The 21920-nt window shown below is 45.8% G+C and overlaps 1 pseudogene; it reads left to right on the top strand.

Moving 5' to 3' along the window:
- Positions 1 to 4670: 4670 nt before the first annotated feature.
- On the top strand, positions 4671 to 5316 carry LOC101081261 (annotated as a pseudogene).
- The last annotated feature ends 16604 nt before the right edge of the window (positions 5317 to 21920 follow it).

Raw genomic sequence — 21920 nt, 5'->3', positions numbered from 1 at the left:
TTTGGCAACAAAACAAAATAAAAAAAAAAAAAAGAGGAAAAGGAACAAGTAGGAGAAAGAGAAGGAGAGGGAAAAGAAAAAGGAGGAGAAGAAAAAGAAGAAGAGAAGGGAAGAGAAGATCTTGAATCAGAAAGATTTAAAGCATAAGAAACTTGCCATTCACATAACTTCAAGTCCAGGGGTAAAATGATCCCAGGCTGACATTACTTCCAACTATCTGCCCTTCTGTCTTCGTTATTGGCTTCTTTCTAAAGCTAGTTCCACTTGGACCGCAAGGTGGCTGCAGCAGGAATTATTTCTAGATACGACATCAAGTAGAAAATAAGGGACAGTTGTGTTTAGAGGTTTCTCTCCCAGAAGAACCCCAGGAGACTTTTGTTCACATCTCATTGGCCAGAGTCAATGTAGTCGTGGAGCCATGACCTGTACAGTCACCTACCAGGGGCTGGGCCCTGTGCTATAGACACCACACATAAGACAAAGCCCCCCTCCTCAAAAACCTCATCCACAATGTAGGGAAACAATAACAGAATACCCACTTACAGCACCATGAGCTATCAGAACACTCAAGAGTGGGGGGCACCTGGGTGGCTCAGCCGGTTGAGCGTCTGACTTCAGCTCAGGTCATGATCTCACAGCTCATGAATTCGAGCCCTGCATCGGGCTCTGTGCTGACAGCTCGGAGCCTGGAGCTTGCTTTGGATTCTCTGTCCCCCTCCCTCTCTGCCCCTAACCCACTCGCATTCTGTCTCTGTCTCTCTCAAAAATAAACAAACATTAAAAAAGAACACACAAGAGTGGTATTTTGCAGGGGTGTGGGGTGGAGGAATGATGAAGGAAACTCATGGAACAGTAAAGGTAGCTGGTGGAAGAGGAGGAGGTTGAGAGATAGAGGAGTAAGTTCCAGAGAGAAAAGTTAGTTCCAAGGCTAGAGGCAGAATCTGAGTCTTGACCAGATCATGTTCTAGGCACTGCTGGGAGAGTTATATTCCCAGTGCCTCGTGAACTGGCTGGAAAATATTAACCCTCCAATAAACGCCAGGCTGGCGTCTGAACAAATGAGTGAATTAATGATCCCAGAGTCTAAAACCTATCAGGCAGTTTTGTATATCCAGTGGGAAGACTAGAGTTTTTCATGCTGTGCACAGGAGTTAGAATTTCATCTTGAAGATTATGCAAAGTTGTTGGATATTTTACGTACAAGGATGGCACGATCACATTTTGGTTTTGTACAAGATCCTGCTGGAGTGTGCTCAAAGAAAGACCCTAGCCAGCACGATAGGTCAGCAAGTGTCTGCAGAGACATCTGATGAAGAATTTTTGCCTGCATTTCTTCAGCTCAATGGGACTACTGTTTGCACTACTCTTTCTCTGGTCTTTGCAACTGCTTGCATGTAGTTGCAATGATATTTCCTCACGACCTGCCAGCATCCTCTTAGAAGAGAACCTTCCTGCTAAACAAAAACCCTATTATTAGTTGACCAGCTTCTGGAACAAGGAATTATTTTTTAAGGTGTGATTTTTCAACTTCCTGTAGTGACTGAGCATAGGATTAGCCAAGAGATTTCCTGCCTCCATAAAGGACTCACCCAGTCAGCTCTTCCCTGCTTGCTTCCTATTGCCCCTGCACAGCTCACTCCCAAAGACCAATTGCTGTGGGCTGTCAGTGCCTCATCTATTTAAAAAAAAAAAAAAAAAGGCAAGGGGGGAATCAAAACCTGATTTAGCCTCAGGGAGTTGTTGAGGGTGAAGAACATTCTGTCTGCTAGATGCTCTGAACTCTTCAAAAGAGTGAGGAAGGTATATTATTCATGCAAGACAGTGTTTTCCACTCTCCTCACTGGGGAGACCCTCACTGGCGAGCAGAGATGATAGAGCACTGTCCCTCCCACCATCTCTGCATACTCTCACACCAAGCCCAGCCTGGGAGACGAGGAGTGAGGGGGGTGGGGAGGGGACACATTGCCCGAAGCCCAGCCCCGAGAGAAGAGAAGCCCACGGCAGGTGCACAGTACGCAGCCCTAGAGGAAGTGCCCGGCCGCCAGCCAGCTGTGGTCTGGGCCAGGCTCAGAGGCTGCCTGCCCACTGTGGCCCAGTTCCTCTCCAGAGCAGAGATCCTCCCACGACTGCCCTCCTCTCCTTAGCATAAGCCGCATCTTAAACCTTAGGTCAGAACTTGAGGCCCATTCGTAGTGAATCACTGGGACTAGAATTCAGTTCAGCCGACGCACAATTGTCGGGGTAACAATCAGGGTTTTTAACCATCCCGCGTGTTGGCCTGTTTTTCCTTTTGGCGAAAGTCACCACCTGAATAGGATTAGAGAAAGCAAAATATTGCAATTCACTGGAGATCACATTTCCCTCTCCTCAACCTTTGCCTCCACTTGCTGCTGAAAAACAAAGGATCAGAAAGGCGACCCCGGTGCTCCGGCCGGCAGAGGAGCAGCGGGGCGCGGCAGGGCAGGGTCGAGCAGGCTCAGCCCCACCTGCTCAGGCGTTCCGCATCACTGGCTGGCATGGAGGAGTTCACTCTGCCACATCAGCCCGGCACTTAGTCGTGCACACGGCCAAAGGAGGGCTTCGCCTTCCAGAGGCCGTGCAGGGGCCAAAAGAGTCAGAGTCGATGTTTTTGCCTTGAGGCAAAGATCTCCGGGTGCAAAATGTCCTTGGAGAGGAGCTGGCCTGTGTCTCATGTTCTTCCAGCGGGGAGCGAAAGATCCAGTGTCCTCACTTGTGCTGACAAAAGGACAACAGTCTGGGTCTCGGTACCACGGCGAGCAGCATCCTCACAGTCACACACATGCACAGCCCACCCCCTGCCTTCCTGATTAGGGAAAGGAATTTGATGATCTGTTTTGCGGGCGCCCCAGAATGGTTTGGGGGCATTTCCCAGTTTGTTTCTTCTCCGGGACAATTGTTGGATCTGCTCAGAAGGGAGCCTTACTGGGATATTCAATATCATGCATTTGTTGCTTTAAAAATACCAGTGCCCCAGCAAGAGAAGGTCATGGACTTCTCATTGGCACATGTCCCCAGACGTGGTGTTTTCTTTGTCTTGGAGAATCGCTTAGGTTTAATGGGTGTTGCATACAAAGAATGATGGGAATTTGGTGATCATTTCAAAAAAAAAAATTAAAACAAAACAAAACAAAACACGAGAATTCAAACAAAAACAGGCCATCCTCAATTCTTGCACAGGACCCCCAACAGGCCACTCAGAAGGGTTCTCCTCCCCGCTCAGGAAAACCTTTGGTGGCACCAAGGACCTCGGGATGCCTTCGGCCACAGAAGCCATTCTGTAACCTCCAGGTCCTCCTCTTCCCTCCAGGGCCCACAGAAGCAGCTGTGGGGCATTTTGACTGTGGTGGGAGGGTTCTGCCCTTTCATTTGAGAGGGGACAGAGCATTGATCCGTAAAGGACCCTGGACATTCCGCCCCCGGCCTTGACTTACCTGGCCTCTACATACTGTTTTTCTTTTCTTTTTGGCTTTTCAAGGCAGCCTGGAAGCATATCCCTCTGCCGGCTCTGCTTCTCCTCCTAGTCCAAGCTCCTTAAAAAAGGGCCTGGCCGGGGCGCCTGGGTGGCGCAGTCGGTTAAGCGTCCGACTTCAGCCAGGTCATGATCTCGCGGTCCGTGAGTTCGAGCCCCGTGTCAGGCTCTGGGCTGATGGCTCGGAGCCTGGAGCCTGTTTCCGATTCTGTGTCTCCCTCTCTCTCTGCCCCTCCCCCGTTCATGCTCTGTCTCTCTCTGTCCCAAAAAAAAAAAAAAAAAAAAAAAGTTGAAAAAAAAAAAAAAGGGCCTGGCCTTGTTCACCTCTGTATTCCCAGCACTTGGCGTGCCATAAATATAATAATAGTATTAGCTACCACTTAGTGAGTACTTTGCCTTGCACCAAGCACTTTGTAAATATTATCTCTTGCCGTTAAATATGCTGAATCGAATTTAACTGACCCACAAAAGCTGGAATGGCACTTCTTTAAGGGGCATGGTGGTAACCCAGATGTGGAATCAGAGAGGCTTCCGTTCAAACCCTGACTTTGTCACATCCTGGTCACTTGAAATTGGAAACTCTGGGCCTGAGTTTTCTCATGTTTAAATCGGGGGAAAGTAATAGCTGCGCTGCCTGCCTCCATAGAGTTCTTGGGAAGAAAATACAAAGAAACATTTGTGGGATATTTCTTTGTAAGTTCTAAAGTTTTTAAAAAATGTAAATGTCCCTACAAATCTAGTGATATGCACAGGCAGATTATACAGTGGGGCTGTCACAGTTTATGAGGAGGTCTGGTATACGGAATGGTCACATTTCCCAAAATATCTTCCCCACTGATCTATCACAAATTATTCCCTCTCATCTGGCTCATAATTCCCATGATGGGCATGAGTAATAGCATGGACAGCAAAAGAGGTCGTTGCTAAGTCACTGTATTAGTTATCTGTTGCTGTATAACAGATTAGCCCAAAACCAAGAGTGTCCGTCAGTCCGTGGATCTGTCCCTTGCTTCAACAGTGTTTGGACAGAACAGAACAGGGAAGCCCCTTCTATCAGCCTCTGACCACCCTCCAACCTTTTTTCCAGTCACAACCTTCAGAGCCATTTTCTCGGCCACCCACTCCCTCCAGGAGCAGCCAATGCCTTATTTTGAGCTTAGCTCCTTATTGCCGATCAATCATGAGCTCCCAGATTTGTCAGGATGATTCCACCCAGGTGGAGGCTACCTTCAGCAGTCAACATGTGTCTGTGGGTGTCCTACACCTACCTTTCTCTGGGCTTCTATTTCGATCACGGCATGGGGCTTTGGAGGATGTGGGCCACTTCTTCCACTAGTTGGCTGTGGAGAAGCTCAAGGGCGCTGAGCATCTCTTGAAGATGCAAAACCAACACAGAGGCCGTGTCCTCTTCCAGAACATGCAGAAGCCATCCCAAGATGTGTGGGGTAAAACCCTGGAAGCCATGGAAGCTGTCCTGATTCTGGAGAAGAACCTGAACCAGGCCCTTTCAGATCTGTGTGCCCTGAGTTCTGCCCATGGAGACCATATCTGTGACTTCCTGGAGACTCACTTCCTAGTTGAGAAGGTGCCCATCAAGAAGATGGACAACCACCTGACTAGCCTCTGCAAGCTGGCTGGCTCCCAGGCTGGGATGGGTGAGTATCTCTTCAAAACGCTCACCCTCAAGCATGACTGGGGGCCTATTAGACCCAGAAGCCTTTGGAGGACCCCTCTGGTAACCCTGGTGCCAGGGCTTGTGCCTGACCCTCTCCCTGCAGCCACTAGAAAGATTTTTAACCACCCGGGAGCCCTTTCCCAAGCCTTAGAACCAATGTAAACAAATGAAGCTTTTTGTGGTCAAAAAGAAAAAAAAAAAACCAACCCAAAAAACAAATAAACAACACCAACAAAATCCAAATTAACCCAAAGCATAGGTGGCTTAAATCCACAATACACATGTATCATCTCATATTGTTTGTGTGGGTCAGGAATTTGGAATAGCTTCGCTCAATATTTCTAGTGATACATGTAGTTAAGATTTTGGCTGGGATTGCAATCATCTGAAGGCTTTACTAACCCTGAAGGATTCACATCCAAGATAGTTCACTCACATGGTGCTGGTTGTTGGTAGAAGACCTCAGTTCTCCTTCATATGAGCTTCTCTTTGAGCTGCTTAAATGTCCTCACAACATGGTGCCTCTTTCAGAGTGAACAGTCCCCACAGTGCTTCTTATGATCTAATTTTGGAGGTCACAGACCATCACTTCCACCACACTTGATTTCTTTTTAGAAAGTGGTTGATCATTCAGGGGCATCTGGGTGGCTCAGTCGGTTAAGCGTCCGACTCTTGATTTCGGCTCAGGTCGTGATCTCACAGTTTGTGAGCTGAGCTCCACATTGTGGCTCAGCACTGACAGCGTGGAGGCTGCTTGACATTATCTCTCTCCTCCCTCTCTGCCCCTCCCCTACTCACTCTCTCTGCCTTTCTCTCAAAAATAAAGAAATAACCTTTAAAGAAAATTTTTCGAAAAGTAGCTACTCATTTGGGCCCACGCTCAAGGGGACAAGAATTAGGCTCCACCTTCTAAGGGGAGAATTGTCAAAGAATTTTTGGATATATTTTAAAATCATTACAGTCACCATGAAAATCCACCTATGATATTGGAGGCTATTAGTGCTCAGCTGGGCTAAGCAGGAAGGGGTATTGAGATGGGGACAAGATTCGAGACCAGAAGAGGTCACAACTCAGGCAGAGAGATGAAGGACTCTGGGCTACCAGGTCGTAAAGAAGTTTAGAGAGAGACATTTGTGAACAGGGGACATTCCCTTGGAGAGCAGTTGCCTTGGTCTTGCCTAAAGGCTTGAACAAAAGTTTTCATCCCAGAACAGTTAGTCCTGGTCTCTTTTTGCTGAATAGCTTAGTCTCCATATGGGCAGGGAACTTACAGAATTACTCCAGGAAAGTTTGGCTGATTTGGGATATGGAGGTGAAATCTTCTGCTTTAAAAGACATTTATTCTCTCGATATAGGTCAGTTCTATTTTCTCCTGGGCCTTGGCCCTGACAAGGGTTGATCAAGGGATTAAAGCACAGGATCATGAACTCAAGAGTCAACAGGGGATAGTCAAAGTGAGCATAACAGATCTAAGAAACAAATCGGAGTGGCAAGCATTGTGGCAGACCAGAAAGCAAGCTACAGATGATTTCACACTAGAAAAAGAGAAATATCTGGACCTTTTAGGAATAATTGGACATTGATTCTGAAATACTGCAAATCATTAGTATTTCAGAAAACCATCATGATCCATAGGTAAAAATGGATGTTTATGGAGTCCATTGAACAAAAGGAATTTGGGTATAGGTGAATCTCTCAGTGGCCCCGTTACATCCATGAGCATGTTCTTCTGTTATTTCCACAGTTCCTGAAAATGTAGTTTGAGTAGATATACTCAGCAACTGGTAGAACAACCACAGTGGCCCCTTAACTTGCAGAGTGAGGGCTTTTAGAATCAGATAGAGAGTGCAGCACTCCTCTCTATAGCACAGGTAGTCCACCAACAAAGAATTTAAAGTCTCAAAGATGGTGGTCCCTACCACATCTCTAACTGGCCTGTTTGGCTCTGCAAAAGATGGATAGAAAATTATGGGGTATTATTTTAAGTGTTGTTAAGTGATGACTACAACTGAAGCTGCTATTCTAAATGTCGTCTCTTCACCTTGTGGGTCTGCTGGATGGCTATTGATCCGGTAAATACATTTTCTCTATTAAAAGAAGTTTTCTTTTACGGGGCAGGAATAACAATACATATTCACCATGCCAATCTTCAGAACTGCTTAATTCTTTTGCTTTATGCCATAATTTAGATCAGGGGGATTTTTTTTTAATGTTTAACTTTTTTTTTTACAGAGGTATAACTGACATATAATGTTATATTAGTTTCAGGTGTGTAACAATAATTTGATATTTGTATATATTGCAAAAGGATCACCACGATGAGTCTAGTTAACGTAAGTCACCATACATAATTACATAATTTTTTTCTTATGGTCAGAACTTTTTTTAAGATTTACTCTCTTAGCAAATTTCAACTATGCAATAGAGTATTATTAGTTATAGCCACAGTGTACATCACATCCTTAGAATGTATTTATTTTATAACTGGAAGTTGGTAACTTTTGACTTCCTTCATCCACTTGGCCTACCCTCTACCTCCCACCTCTGGCAACCTGCAATCTGTTGTAGATCAGAGGGAGTTTTGATCCTCTTAATAACAGCCCACAGAACAGAATTTTGGACTATAGTTTAGATGACATAATGCTAAAAGACCAAGTGAGCGAGCGGTAACAGATATCCTAGACACCCTATAAAACCTGTATGTGTCAGGGTTCGGGAGATACATGCATTGGAAATTCAGGGATCTTAGAGACATTTCCAGAAGTTCAGATATCTGTATAGTATCCGAATGTTTCTTCCAGAGTGAAAGAAAATTCACTGTACCATGCGTACCTCACCACTAAGAATAAGTGATACATCTTTGGCTTGGCCCTTTTTGGAGTTTGAAGGCAACATACGTCAGATATGGATGTACTCCTCTGCCCCTGTTGCTGAGCAACGCAGAAGGTTGCAAGCTTCAAGTGAGGCCCAAGCAGGCGAAGCTGATTCAGGCCACAACAGCAGCAATTCTGCCACTAGGTCTTCTGATGAATGAACCCAACGGGAGTGCTCTATGGTGCCTGTGCCAAGCCCTGATGGAAGAAGCACAATGGAGAGTTCTAGAGTTTGAGGATGAAGGTTTGCTCTCAATACTCACATTGAGTATATGCTTTCTAAAACTCAACTCACTGAGGTATAATTAACATACAATACATAAAATGTACCCACTTTAGCATAGAGTTGAATGACTTGTGATAACTTATACACCCGAAACAGTAGAGCTCAGTCAAGATAAGGAACATTTCCACCGAACCAGAATGCTTTCTTGTGCCCCTCTGCACCAATCCCGTGTCCCTTCTCCAGAACATAGCCCCCAGGCAACCACGGATTCTGTCATTACTGATTGGATTTATAGTTTCTAGACTTTTATATAAGTAGAATCAGGCAGGATGATCTCTTTTGTGTCTGGGTTTTTTTTACGCAGTGTAATGCTTTTGAGAGTCTTCCATTCTGTCATATGGACCAGTGGTATCAGCAGTTTGTTCCTTTTTTATTAATGAGCAGTATGCCATTGTACAAACATACTCCAATTCCTCTTTATCCATTAATAAATATCTGGATTGTTTCCAGGTTTAGGTTCTCATGAATAAAGCGGCCATAAGCATTCTTGTGAAGTCTTTGTCTGGACAAATGTTTTTATTTCTTGCGACTAAACACCTAGCAGTGCAATTTCTGGGACACACAATTAGCACATGTTTATGTTATTTTTTAGATTTTTTTTTAATGTTTATTTTTGAGAGAGAGAGACAGAGCACAAATGGGGGAGGAACAGAGAGAGGAGGAGACACAGATTCTGAAGCAGGTGCCGGGGTCCGAGCTGTCAGCACAGAGCCCGACGCGGGGCTCAAACCCACGAATTATGAGATCATGACCTGAGCTGAAGTCGGACGCTTAACCATCTGAGCCACCCAGGCGCCCCCTATTTAGTGTATATTTCAATTTAGAAGAAACCGACAAACTGTTTTTTCAAAGTGGTTGCACCGTCTCACATTCTCACAAAAAATAGACGAGAGCTTCAGTTGCTGCATATCCTTACCAACATTTGGTATTGTTGATGTTTGTAATTTTAGCTATTCTAACAGGTGTATGGTAGTATTTCATTGTGGTTTAAATTTTCATTCCCTGATAGCTAATGATGTTTAGTATTTTTTAATGGGCTTATAGGCTACTTTTTAAAAACTTTTGTGAAGTGTCGGCTAAAATTTTTGTTAATTAGGTTATGTGTCTTATTATTGAGTTGTAAAAGCTCTCTGTGTATTCTGGAAACAAAACGTGTCAGATGTATGTATTGTGAGTACTTTCTTTCAGTACCGTATTAACCAGTGACTTGGGAGCAGAACAGAGCACAATGTGTTAATAGTCATATTTCAATCAAGGAAACCAAGGCAAATATTTTTTTAATATGAAATTTATTGGCAAATTGGTTTCCAGACAACACCCAGTGCTCATCCCAACAGGTGCCCTCCTCAATGCCCATCACCCACTTTCCCCTCCCTCCCACCCTCCATCAACCTTCAGTTTATTCTCAGTTTTTAAGAGTCTCTTATGGTTTGGCTCTCTCCGGCTCTTTTTTTTTTCCTTCCCTTCCCCATGGTCTTCTGTTAAGTTTCTCAGGATCTGCATAAGAGTGAAAACATATGGTATCTGTCTTTCTCTGTATGACTTATTTCACTCAGCATAACACTCACCAGTTCCATCCACGTTGCTATGAAAGGCCATATTTCATTCTTTCTCATTGCCAAGCAGTATTCCATTTTATATATGAACCACAATTTTTTTATCCATTCGTCAGTTGATGGACATTTAGGTTCTTTCCATAATTTGGCTATTGTTGAAAGTGCTGCTGTAAACATTGGGGTACAAGTGCCCCTATGCATCAGCCCTCCTGTATCCCTTGAAACCAAGGCACATATGGGTTAGGTAACTTGTTTGAGTACATAGGAAATAAAAACTAGGATTCAAGAGCCTCCAACTCCAGTATATTTTTATCAAATGCAAAGTTGCCAATAAATATTTGAGAGTGACTGCAAAAGAGCAAGAAAGTGTTTGAGTTACTGAATTATACTGCCTCCCAAAGAGCAGCATAAATGCTGAGACTGAAACGGTGGCTGCCAATTTCTACCGACTCAGAGTTTCCTTCTTGTTCTATGAAACTGACATCAGGTGAGTGGTTTCTTGTTTTATTCACTGGGCTTGAGGCAGATTCCAAAGTCTGTAAATTTTCAGCCCAGTTTCTTCCAGCTTCTGAAACTACAGAATACTTTGTGATTGAAATCAATACTATGGACCCTATCCATTCATTTGTAAATAAGAATGTATTTTTGTGTTATTGTGTATAACATGCTATATGTTATATTATATATGTTATATTTAAAGAAACTATTTTTTCATAATTGTTAGCGTATATAAATTATATGAAAATGCATGACATATGCTATATCTTAATGAAATGTATTATTTTATAATCGCTCCTTCAACATGCCAGGCCCCATTCTGGTACTCAGTCTCCAAAGATGGCTGAGACACAGGTTCCTGACCTTGAAAAACTTATAGCTATGTGGAAGAGATGGAAGTGTTTTTTAAAAAATTTGTTAAAAGGCAAAGAACAAGTTTTCACTTATGGGAAATGCTTTCTAAAATATTTAGGGGTAAAGAGGCACCATGACTGCGACATACTCTCAAACAGGCTTTATTAACATGTATTCTGCACGAAGCAATATTGCACTAAAAGAAATAAAAATTACTGGTGCACGTAGGTGGCTCAGCCGATTAAGTGTCTGACTCTTGATTTCGGCTCAGGTCATGATCTTGCAGTTTTGTGGGTTCGAGCCCCATGTCAGGCTCTGTGCTGACAATGTGAAGCCTGCTTGGGATTCTCTCTCTCCCACTCTCTCTGCCCCTCCCCCGCTCATGCTCTCTCTGTCTCTCTCAAAATACATAAATAAACTTAAAAAAAAAAAAAAGAAATAAAAACTGTTCTTGGAGGCCAAAATATCTTACTCTTTTTCCACGTGAAGTTCAGATATACTTAGAGTCCATAAAAAGGTATACATTATCTGTGGTATTAAAATTTCAAGTCAGAAAGCAATCGGGGAAAAAAAATATCTAAAAAGGCACTTGGAGAGTGATGAGGAAAAGATTGAGCAATTCTGGTGTACAGGAATTCTTTATACTTTTTTTGCAACTTTTCTGTAAATCTAAAATTATTTTGGAACAAAAGTGTAAACATTGCACCGTGCCAGTGCTGGGAGAATTAGGGGAGCACAGATGAGGTGGCCCTAATTCTGCAGAGGTCGGTGAGGGCGGCTCTAGGTCAGGGGGCACAAGACGTCCCCACCAGAAAGGTGACATTTGCCCCAAGTCTTGAAGGAGAATCAGGAGTGGGCTGGGTAGATAAGGATACAGCCTAATCCCAACAAGCCTGGGAAGAAGATTAAATTCCGTATCATTTAGTTAGATTGTTTAGCATATTTTACCATATTCTAATGAGATACAAAGTGATAAGCCACGTCTTTTCGCTTCATCACCACGAGGATGCCTTGCAATTAAATAACAATCCTCTGTTAGGCAGAAGATCTAACTGCTAAACTTTCAGAAGAAACGGGAGTTGGAAAGGAAACAGACTGCTTTCTTCTAGGACTCACTATTTATCCAAACTTCCATGCTCCCAGGGAATGTTTCTGGATTCATGATTTACAGACTTGGGAAACCTTTTGGGATTTTGGAGAGGAGAGGTGCCAGCTGTAAAATTTGCCCTTAGCTCTGGTGCTGCATTGGGTCAGCAGGCCTGAGAGAGGCGGAAGGTGGATTTCACATTTAGGAGCAGCAAACCCTGCCTTTCTGTGGGCTGGAAATCCGACACTGGGCTATGGAAACGCACAGAGTCAGAGAGCGTGCTGTGAGACGGGGCGCGGGAAGGGGCAAACGCTGGAAAAATTGTACTTTTCTCCCCATGACAGTTGCCTTTTGTTTGGACAAATAATTTGAGGAGAGAACAAAAAAGCAGTTGTTTGCTTAATGCCAAGCCACAAAAACATGGAGCCTTTCTGGCCCCAGCGAGGAGTAAATTCCTGGTCCCAAGCATTCCTGATGATTTGCCCCCTGGTCCTGCAGACTGAGGTGACCCAGAAAGCACCCACTGTCCCCGGAGCCTCTTTTACTGGGCAGGGGCCGCCTCACTCATTCATAACTCAGTAGGACAGGGGTCCAGGGAGGCCAAGAGAGCTCAGTGCCAGGCCAGGCCAAGCCAGAGGGTGGCTGCGATGGGGTGGGGTGGCCTGAAAGCAAGTCATTAATGCACACGGATGCCCTGCCTGCCAGTTGCCTGTTTTCTTGGCCAGAAGAATCTGCAAAAAGAGTACAAAACCTTGTGTTCAAGAGTTTTGGAGTTTGTAACATATACAGACTCATACACACATATACACATGCCCAGAAACACACAAACTGCTTGTGATACATACATTTGGTGCCAACATAAACAGAGCTCTGGCCAAAAACCATGTTGGTTAGCAACTGGCCAATGAAGTGTTTAAAGTTAGATGCCAACAGAAAAACCCGAACAGTGGTGTTTTTCCTAAACTTGAAGTCACCAGTCAGTATTGCTTTTCCTTTGCAGAATGGTTTTCTAATATCTTCACTCAGGAAAGATCCTGTCTGCAAAAAGGCCCATGACGGGTTCGCTGTTAGGTGAGTTCATTACCGTAAATCCATCCACAGTGAGTTCCAATAACAATTACAAGGCCATCAAGCCATGAAACCCAATGGCCGCTTTGAATTTGTGACCAGTGCCAGTGAGAAGTGGGGGTGGGAGGGGGGTAGTTCTGGACTTCTAGAACCGCCTGGTCTCCAAAGCTTATGGAAGCACCGAGGCTCCAAAGGAAGAAGGAGCAGCTTGTCAGGCTAGCCAACTGACACTTGAAAGAGCAGGCTGGGGAAGAAACACGTGCTGTCGCCTGAGCCCTCAGAATCTACCCCTGGCACCATGTGGAGTGACCACGTCATCCTAGGGCCAAAGCCACATACGAGAAAGAATGCTCTTCCCTATGCTCTCCCACCTTTGGGTGTTGAAATGCCATGACCTTCTATCTCCTAATGAAGCTTGTTCCCAGGGAAGGACTGATGTCTATTATTTGCCACTTAGTCTAAATATATTCAAGTCACCGTTACCAGGTCATCCGATGTGCTGAACTTGAGCTCTGTGGCCTAACAGCCTTGACTTCTGCTAGAAGAACTAGTGCCCTTGGCCAGCATTTAGGAGAGGATTTAGTAGGCATGAGGAAGGGCAGGATTTCTCAAAACCTGCCTCCCACCCCCTGCCCAACCTGCATGTTCTTCCCTCTCAGCCCCCAGATCTCAGCTTAATTCTCCATTCCTAAACAAGTCAAGTTCTGATGAGACACTGTCTTGGTCCCAACTCCTTAGCCTTTACTGAAGTCAAGGCCCGTGTCTGCATTTGATCATCCCTCTCGATCAAGTGTCTAGCCCTTTGCCTGGCATATGGTGCAGTTTGTTGAATAAATGAAATCAATGAATGGTTAAATGAGTGAAGGCTTGGATGGATGCATGGGTGGATGGACAGATAGGTGGGTTCTGGGTACAGAAGTGAATGATGACAGGTGGATGATGGAGTTGCAATACAATTCCATCTGTGCCCCGCCCATCTTCCTACCACCCTGCCTCCCTGAGAACGCTGTTGCTTCGGTGCCACTTACAGAAGCTCAGTCGATAGGTGATGGCGCTGCTGGATGCTCGTGATGAATTACTGCAGTAGCAACTGAGAAAAGCCAAGAGAGCAACCAAAGAGAAGGGCTGGGATGATAAAAGGCAGAGAGGGAGAAATAGAGAGGTTGAGAGGTGTGCAGCCAAACAGACCACAGACAGCTGGAGGAGAAAGGCAAAGGCTTTGGGGACCTGATGGAAAAGCAGAGAGAAGAGGGACTGGAGACTAGCTGTGGGGAGGGGAGGCAGCTGAGAGGAGGAATCATGGAAAAAGAATTTATATTATCAGGAAAACAAAATGGTAGGGACTTCTCTAATAGGTCTGTAGGGAGGTGAAGAATGAAAGCGGGAGGCTTTTAAGGGGAAGAGAGAGGAGGAGGAGGAGGAGGAGAAGAATCTCAAGCAGAAAAAATTAAGTGGCAGAGAAAGAGAGAAACAGATGCTGGCCCTTCAAGGTACAGAAGGGGTGCCCGGTGTGAGAAAGCCAAAGCCACAGCTGCCCTGCCAAGGGAGGAAACCTTAGGAGACCCGCCCAGCCAGAATCTTGAAGTCTCAGACTTTTTCCACCTTATGAGCTGTAAATTGATCTATTCAGTTAGAGAAACCTGGTTTTTATTGAGTAATTTCCTCTGAACGACCTCCAGTTTTGAAAATGTCCCCAAAGTTCTCTGCCTTCCCCCGTCCCCCGCCAGGTCCCTGCGTCAATGCCCGTAAATCACAGGGAGTCAGCCCCCCTTACTGCTCGCCAGGTCCCTTGGCTAATCCTGATATGGCACTGGGTCCTCCTGGTGCGGAGACCTCAGATCTGTTTGTTCTGTGGCCAGTTCCCAGCATGCACCTCACGGGGCTCCCATCCGGCAGCTTCTCAGGAACCCCCAGCCACAGAAAGGATTTCTAACTGGTCGGGAGCCATGTCCTCTGCCTGGCCTCCGTATCAAGGAAATGTCTCAATTTTTCTTCCTAGCCCTCAAATGGGGCCTCTTGCAGATGCAAACAAGGGGCTCTTTATGGGAAACATTGCCCATCACTTGCTTTCACATTGCGTCTTTCATGCCAACATCCCTCAAAGCATTTTCACAGACAAGTGTCATTGTCTCCCCCTTACAGATGGCACCGAAAGGAGAGCACAGAAAGTTAAGTGGTTCAACAAAGGTCAGACTCAAAAAGTCAGAGCAGAGGTGGGAAACAGAACCCACAGCTCCCTGCTCCCCGGCCTATCACCTGCCCATTCCCAGGCCCAGTGGGAAATAGCCAACCTCTGTGAGCATCCTTCCCACACTCTGGCAGCACGCAAACCCCCCTCATCTGTGCTATTTAAAGCTCAAAGCTGAAATCCCATCTTCATAATCAGGATTGCACAGATCTCTGGATGGAAGGGGCCATCTTGAAAGTTGATCGAAGACTAGTGTACTTGCCAAGACTCAGTAGGGTGGGAGGGAGGCCCGGGGGCCCCCTCAGGAGGTGAGATGCCGGCGTCAGGCTCGAAGAGCAATTGCATTACCTGTGTGGCTGAGGTTTTACTGCCTGCTCAATCTGAAAGTTAGCAAAGTAGTAATCAATGAAAAGGAAATATAATTGAGAAGATTAAAAGCTGAGGGTGGGTATGGACTGGGGAGGGAAGTGATTGCTAAAGAGGTCCATTTGTATAATTCAAAGGTCGATGCCTCTCATTAAACTCACATCTCCAGACACTCAGGGGGATGAAAGAGAATCTCTCCATGCTGACTGGCTGACACCTAAGAGTTTCCTCTGGCCACTTTCAAGGGCAGCATGAGGCCAGAGGGACAGAAGAAAGTGTTGGAAAGAGAATTTAGGGGAATCCATAAGCAAAAGAACATTCGGAGAATTGAAACATAAAGCCAGGTCTTCTGACCTTTTTAAAAAAGATATCCAAGTTTCTTTTAGACCATGAGGGCTCATTTACATGACCTGAATGAAAGCTGAATCAATGCCCAGGGAAAGTCCACCCCGACACACACACACACACACACACACACACGCACGCACGCGTGCGCGTGTTTATCCTTCCACGGAGTGCATGTGTTTCTGTAACTTTGGGTCAGTAATGTGCTCTGGCTGTCACTACAGGTTTTCTTGCAGAACGACCAACTGAATCTGTCTCTGAGACAAGTGACAAGCTTGTCCCCCAAACGCCTCCCAGGGAAGGAAGACACACAGGGGTGTGCGTGTGGATGTATCTATAGTTCTAAACCAAGACTTTGGTGCTCTGGGGTCCAGGAGGCCAGGTCATGCCTTCCTGCTAAGACACAGGTGCCAAATCAGATAATACACGATCTGTCTTCCTCCCCTCGCTCTTTTTCTGTTGTGGTTTCTAACAAGAAGTCCAACGTATGCTGGTCTCTCTCATCCCTTCATCTTCTCTCCTTTCTGCCTACACCAGGAACCTGCGTAGGTCTGACTTAGACACCACAGGACACAGAAGAAGCTGCCAGATTTAGCAAATGAATTTGCTTACTATTGCCACCGAACACATTACACAAAGCTGGCAGCTTAAAACAACACAAATGCTTCTCTCACAGTTTCTAGGGTGAGGAGTCTGGCACGGTACGGATGGGTTCTCTGCTCAGGCCGCGCGCAGTGACCATCAGGGTGGCCAGGAGAGGTGCCGTCTCTCCTGAGGCTTGGGGTCCTCCCCCCAGTCCTTGCCGGGGATTGGCAGAATTCAGTTCATCGTGGCACAGGGCCGAGGTCCCTGTTTTCTCGCCAGCCACTAACTGGGGCGCAGTTCTTGGCTCCTGGAGACTAGCCACTATTCCCTGCCACGAGGCTTTCTCCGCCACACAGCCATGTTCTTTCTCCTTCAGGGCCAACAGGAGACGTCGCGACTGCTTCGAATCTTGGACTTCTTATGTCTCCGGCCTCTAGCTGCTGATTTCAAGAGCTCGTGCAGTCAGGCGCAGCTGCCCACATCACCTTCTGTTTGATTAACTCAAAGTCAACTGATCAGCAACCTTAATCACATTTGCAAAAATTCCTTTCTGCCGTGTAATGTAGGTCAGTCACAGGAGCTGTGTTCTTCACGGCCCCTGATTTTCTCCCACACTCTTGGGGAGGAGGTTATACAAAAGTGAGGGTCACTGGGGCACCTTTAAGAATTCTCCTTAACACAACATATAAAAATACAGGATGCTCAGTTGAATTTGAATTTCACAAAAAACGACACAGAATTGTTTTAGTATAGTTATGTACCATACAATATTCGGGACATATATACTTAAATTCGGGGCATGAATGCTACTGTTTGTTTATCAAAAATTCAAATTAAATTGGGCACCCCATATTTTATCTGGCAACCCTAGATGCAGAGCCTCGGAGCCTCTGCACCACACCAAGGCCAAGACTGGCCTGCAGTAAAAGAAGGCATTTCCTTTGTGAAGCAAGCAGCAATAGAACTTTCTTCAGCTGGGGGCCCTTGGTGATAAGACAAGGCCTCTGTGGCCTATTTCTGCAACATCACTTTCTCTGCTTCCCTTCCCCAGATCCCTCAGCCCACGGCTGTCAACACCCTGCAAAGTCACGGAGAGCAATTGCTGTTCCCAGGCTATGAGCACAAGTGGGCCCCCAGGGTCAGCCACAGAACCTCACCAGCCCAGAATCACAGCCTGCTGGTGGGCGGAATGGGGAACTCAGCAGGGGAGTCTGGGGTGCGGGGGGAGGCAGAGCCCACCCCGGGCTGTCGGCCCTCTGCATGCATGGACGATCCCTGCCCCAGAAGAAGCTCTTGCCCTAGAGGCGGGCCACGGGGGCTCTCTGGGCCACAGAAAGCTTCCCTCACCAGCAGAGGAGTTTTCCTTGCAAGCCACTCTTGGCTCTCCTCGAGGCTGCTCCAAATCCTTGCCAACAACACTTCAAACTCTGGCCAGCCCTGTGTTACATTTTAACAGGCCAGGCCCTATTAGCCTGATCCTAGGATGGGTTATTCTTTCCAGTTTTCACTAACAAAAATCCCCTTTTATTTGGACACTCAAGTGGCCTCTAGGAACGAGGCTTTCATGTGTTGCCAAAAATGTTCGGATGCGGCAGCATTTGTGTGTGTGGCCAATTACATCGCTACCTCTGGGGTTGATCCCACAGGCCTTTCTCAGGCAAAATTCCTGTGAACTTCCAGCAGACCCCCCACCCTTTCTCCTCAGCTCTATCTGCAAGAGGAGGCCCTGGGCGGCTGGAGATGGGCTTTCACATGGAGTTCTTACCCTTATGAAATCAATCTGAGTGGGGACAGTGATTTATATGTACCCTAGTCAATGCATTATTAGAATTAATATCATTATTTTGCTGCTTCCCTTTTTAGGTTTTTCCTCTCATAAATCAGTTTAGTTCGATAAGATTGGGCTGAGTTTTGGCTGCACACAGACGAGAGTGTTCGGCGTTGTGGAGCTGAGGACCGTTTGGCGAGTTCAGACAATGCCTCCATTGTTTTCTGATTTATTGAACGCTCAGGTCTTGCTAGTATTACACGTACTCGTTGATGTTTTGCAAAGCAGGGATTAGTAAGATTTTTTTTTTTTTTTAACCTGGAAACCACCTCCATGCAGCGCTGGTTTCTCAGAGTCTCTATCTAGTTTGTCGTAAGCTGCCTTTTCCACGGCCAAGGAATGGCCACCAAAAGGGTGGGTGGGTGTTTTTGATAATCATTCTTTCTTTCCATCTTCATATTTGGCCAACACACACACTAACCTGTCCCATGTGTGTGTTTGGAGTTTCCTAGCTGCCTGCGGAAGAGGACCTACTTCAGTCTTTTTCTTCAACACCCTGGTCGTACGATCCGTCTTGTTGATGCTATCCTATTGCCAAACCAGCGCGAGCTGTAGCCTCCCATCAGAAGCCCACCGACACAGGCACTTGGGGCATATTCAAGGGGGCTTGGATTCCCTCTTCCACTGGCTTCTTCTTGCACCTCACAAAAAGGTTCGCTATCTGATTGTCCAAAACTTGCTGCAGAAGTCACCAGGAAAGCCTGAGGCATTTTTCTTAAGAAAAGGACAACATCAGAAATGACTAGAACCTAGCCCGCAAGAGGAACTCAGGAACAGCCGATTTATCTGGCAGCCCCGTCGGGCTCACATCATTTTGTTGGCCCACCACATCTTCACCCCTCCATCCGCCACCCACCCGCTCACCAGCCGTGGAAGCAGAGTTCCATGCAATGGCTTTTGCTGTCTGTACCCCATGCCTGGGGGCTCCTCTGCCCCCTTTCCTCTTTGCCCAGAACACGAACTTAGGAGAATAAACTCAGGAGAACAGGGACGCATTCCCACCGGCACACACAGCTACTCCTACGAGGAAATCAGATGTTAACCCCTCTAAGGGTGGCCATGAGCCTGGTGGCGTTCTACCTGATTAAGTCTAGCAGAAATTGATGTAAAGATAAGTCTTAAAGAGGGGCGCCGGGGTGGCTCAGTCGGTTAAGCGTCCAACTTCGACTCAGGTCATGATCTCTCAGTCTGTGAGTTCGAGCCCCGCGTCGGGCTCTGTGCTGACAGCTCAGAGCCTGGAGCCTGTTTCAGATTCTGTGTCTCCCTCTCTCTGACCCTCCCCCGTTCATGCTCTGTCTCTCTCTGTCTCAAAAATAAATAAACGTTAAAAAAAATTAAAAAAAAAGATAAGTCTTAAAGAGATGGGGTTTTTGAGCCCACGGTCTTCTGTATAATAGTCACTCACTAAATAGCTGTTGAATCAACTGAGGTTGATATCAATTTGTTGTCTGTTCTAAGAGAAATTATTAAATAAAATTTAAAACATCCCCCCTCAAAGTAAACTTCCCCAAATAAGGGCTTCTTGCTGTATCTTTAGTGACAAGAGCTGCAGAATGGGCCCCTCCTTTCCCCAGGCAAAGTTCAGAGCTGGAATTCTCAGGGAAGCCTTAATTTTACTGGAAGCATAACATGCCTACATGTGAGCACAGCATATTGTACCATTATTGTTCCCCCAATCCCTATTCACACACCTTCTCTGGCTAACACATGCAAGTCTATTTCTTCCAAGGGGGGACATTACAGAGGAAAATGAATCAAGAAATTGCTTTGGGAAACTGAAAGAGATCTTTAAAATGTTGGTTCTGGACCGCACACCACTGAGACGGCAGTCAAAGTTGGCAAAATCTTGACTAGGGGTGTTACAAGTTACCCCTCTTACTACCTTGTAATTCCATATGCTAAGGTAACAGGTTTATTTCATCTATGTCATTAACACAGTCTTCTGGGAAGCTGACACATTATTAGCCCCATTTTACCTATGCCAAAATCGAGGCTCAGGGAAATTAGGTAGCTTGCCCCAACAGTCGAAGGTATGGACCAGAGCCAGCTTTCTCATTCTCCTTTTGAGAAAATGTTGTTCAGTATGAACATATTTCCTTCTAAATAGCAACTCTTATTGTCTTATCCTTTCAACCAGGCTTTGAAATCCTTGATGTTGATGATGATGATGATAATGCTGACGACCATAGTGACCATTTGTTTTGACCCACTACACTTTCAAGCACTGTATTATGCCTGAACGTAGTCTTCAAAATGACCCTGTAAGTCAGGGTAATATTAGTTCCGTTTTATTCATTAGGGGGGAAAAGGGGCTAAGAGATGTAGATTAATCAAAAGTCGCCCAGCTAAAAAACAGCCAACCTCTGATTTGGACTATGCTGTGTGCGTCCTCAGTAACTGTTAGATTTCACTGACAGAGTATTTAGTTAGAAAGCCTAGGCTAACTGCTTTCATGTCTTTTTTCCCTTTACAGCCCAGACTTTCTCTCTCTTCATTTCTCACGCTGGGCATTTCCACCTGCTAGCCCCATATAATATTTCTCGGTGTGAATGTGACTAGTACGAACACAGAGCCTACCATCTGCAACACAAGCACGAGATTCAAAGGAGGGCAAGATGTAAGCTTCTCTCTCTCTCTCTCTCTCTCTCTCTCTCTCTCTCTCTCTCTCATTTCTGTCTCTATCTATCCCTGTCTTTCTCTTTCTTTCTTAATAGCTCCATTTGAGGCTCAATACTGTCCTACCTCTGGCTTCTCACTGATAGCACAGATCAGGGCCACCAGGAGAGACCCTCCTATTCTACCTCATTGAGACTCCTTGTAAATGGTGCACCTTTTATACAATGCAGTCTTCGCAAGGTTTGCCGCGGAAAACCCGGTGGAACGCAGAAATGGATAGCCATGCCTCAACTGCTGGAAATGTTCGTGGTTCATTCCAGATAGGGATTCGTTCTTCTTTGAAGTGGTGTGGCTGCTCGGTAAAATCAGAAAAGTTGTGTTCAGCACTCATGTCCGAAACCCACTAGTTATGTACCTTTAGACAAGTTACTTAATTTTACTGACCATATGTTCTCACATATAAAATGAGGATAATGCTATGCTAATTTCTCCTCCTATGAGGATGAAAATATCCCTATTCTGGCAAGGAGTAGGTCCTCAACAAATATTGCTTTCCTTTTGGGAATATATGGAATATAACTTAGCTTCATCTCCAAAATGCGAGGTTATATAAACTGTTAACTCTTAGACTGCGTCTTAACACATGGAAGCACTCAGAGGTTACTGGTTAAGAAGGACTCAGTTTACCCCTTGCACTAAGCACTCCAGCCCAGCCGTGTGGACCAGCATGGGTGGTTCACCACCTCTAGGCCCAAAGTGGTGAGGAGAGGGAACCTAGAACTTAACTTCTAGGACGTGGAAGGAGAGTGTCACAGAGACAGACACCACTGGAGAGGGACAATGACCTCAGTGGAAAGAACCAGAGGGATAAATACCTCAAGCCCTCTCCCCTCCCTCCCCTCCATATCCTGCGAGCGTCTGCCATTGGACAAACCTAACAAGAAGCCACAAAGCAAGTCTTCCGGGGCACAGAGCGGGGATGAAAAATATTGGGGGGTCTAGAGGCGCACAGGAACCAGAGAGCTTGTCTTATCTGGCCCACGAGCCCAGCCATCATACATTTTCAACTTCTTACAGCAGCATGTGATTCTCTTTGGGGTCTGGA

The sequence above is a fragment of the Felis catus genome, chromosome D4 (genome assembly GCF_018350175.1).
Source record: "Felis catus isolate Fca126 chromosome D4, F.catus_Fca126_mat1.0, whole genome shotgun sequence".
Taxonomy (NCBI): domain Eukaryota; kingdom Metazoa; phylum Chordata; class Mammalia; order Carnivora; family Felidae; genus Felis; species Felis catus.
The sequence above is the reverse complement of the archived record's forward strand: the minus strand, read 5'-3'. Positions and strand labels throughout refer to the sequence as shown.